The sequence below is a fragment of the Takifugu flavidus genome, chromosome 14 (assembly GCF_003711565.1).
Source record: "Takifugu flavidus isolate HTHZ2018 chromosome 14, ASM371156v2, whole genome shotgun sequence".
Lineage (NCBI taxonomy): Eukaryota > Metazoa > Chordata > Actinopteri > Tetraodontiformes > Tetraodontidae > Takifugu > Takifugu flavidus.
In genome coordinates this window covers 4063797-4064461 of record NC_079533.1, presented here as the reverse complement: position 1 = coordinate 4064461, position 665 = coordinate 4063797, and positions in this window count along the sequence as shown.

The window sequence follows — 665 nt, the reverse complement described above, 5'->3', positions numbered from 1 at the left end:
CTTTGGATGTGTTTTTTTCACTTTATTCTTTTTGAGGCTGCAGTAATTAAGACAAGCATGCCTTACCTGTCTTTCCTTTCTCAGTGATAAATTTGAAACCAAAACTTCTCTTTGCTGTCCGATGTAGCCCAGATTCATATAATCTCAGTGTGTGATTGCATAATATTCTCAGGTAATCTGTAAAAATAAATGCCAACATGGGATGAAACCCCGACTGTTCTCCCCCGCATGACTGTATTGTATCTGTACACAAGGTCATGGTGTTTGGTCCTGAACCTCTCAGTGATAGATTAGATCACATGATCACTCTAGATGGTATGTCATTAACATCTAGTCTCTCTGTGAGGAATCTAGGAGTAACTTTTGACCAAAATCTCTCCTTCAACTCACACATTAAAACAGTCTCTAGAAGTGCCTTTTTTCACTTGAGAAACATCACAAAGATCAAGAAGCTACTGACGTGGTATGATGCTGAAAAATTAATCCATGCATTTGTTACTTCCAGGCTGGACTATTGTAATTCTTTATTACCAGGGTGTCCAAACAACTCTTTAAGAAGCCTTCATATGATCCAAAATGCTGCAGCCAGAGTTCTGACAGGTATTGACAAAAGAGATCACATAACTCCTGTAATGGTGACTCTTCATTGGCTGCCCGTTAAATTT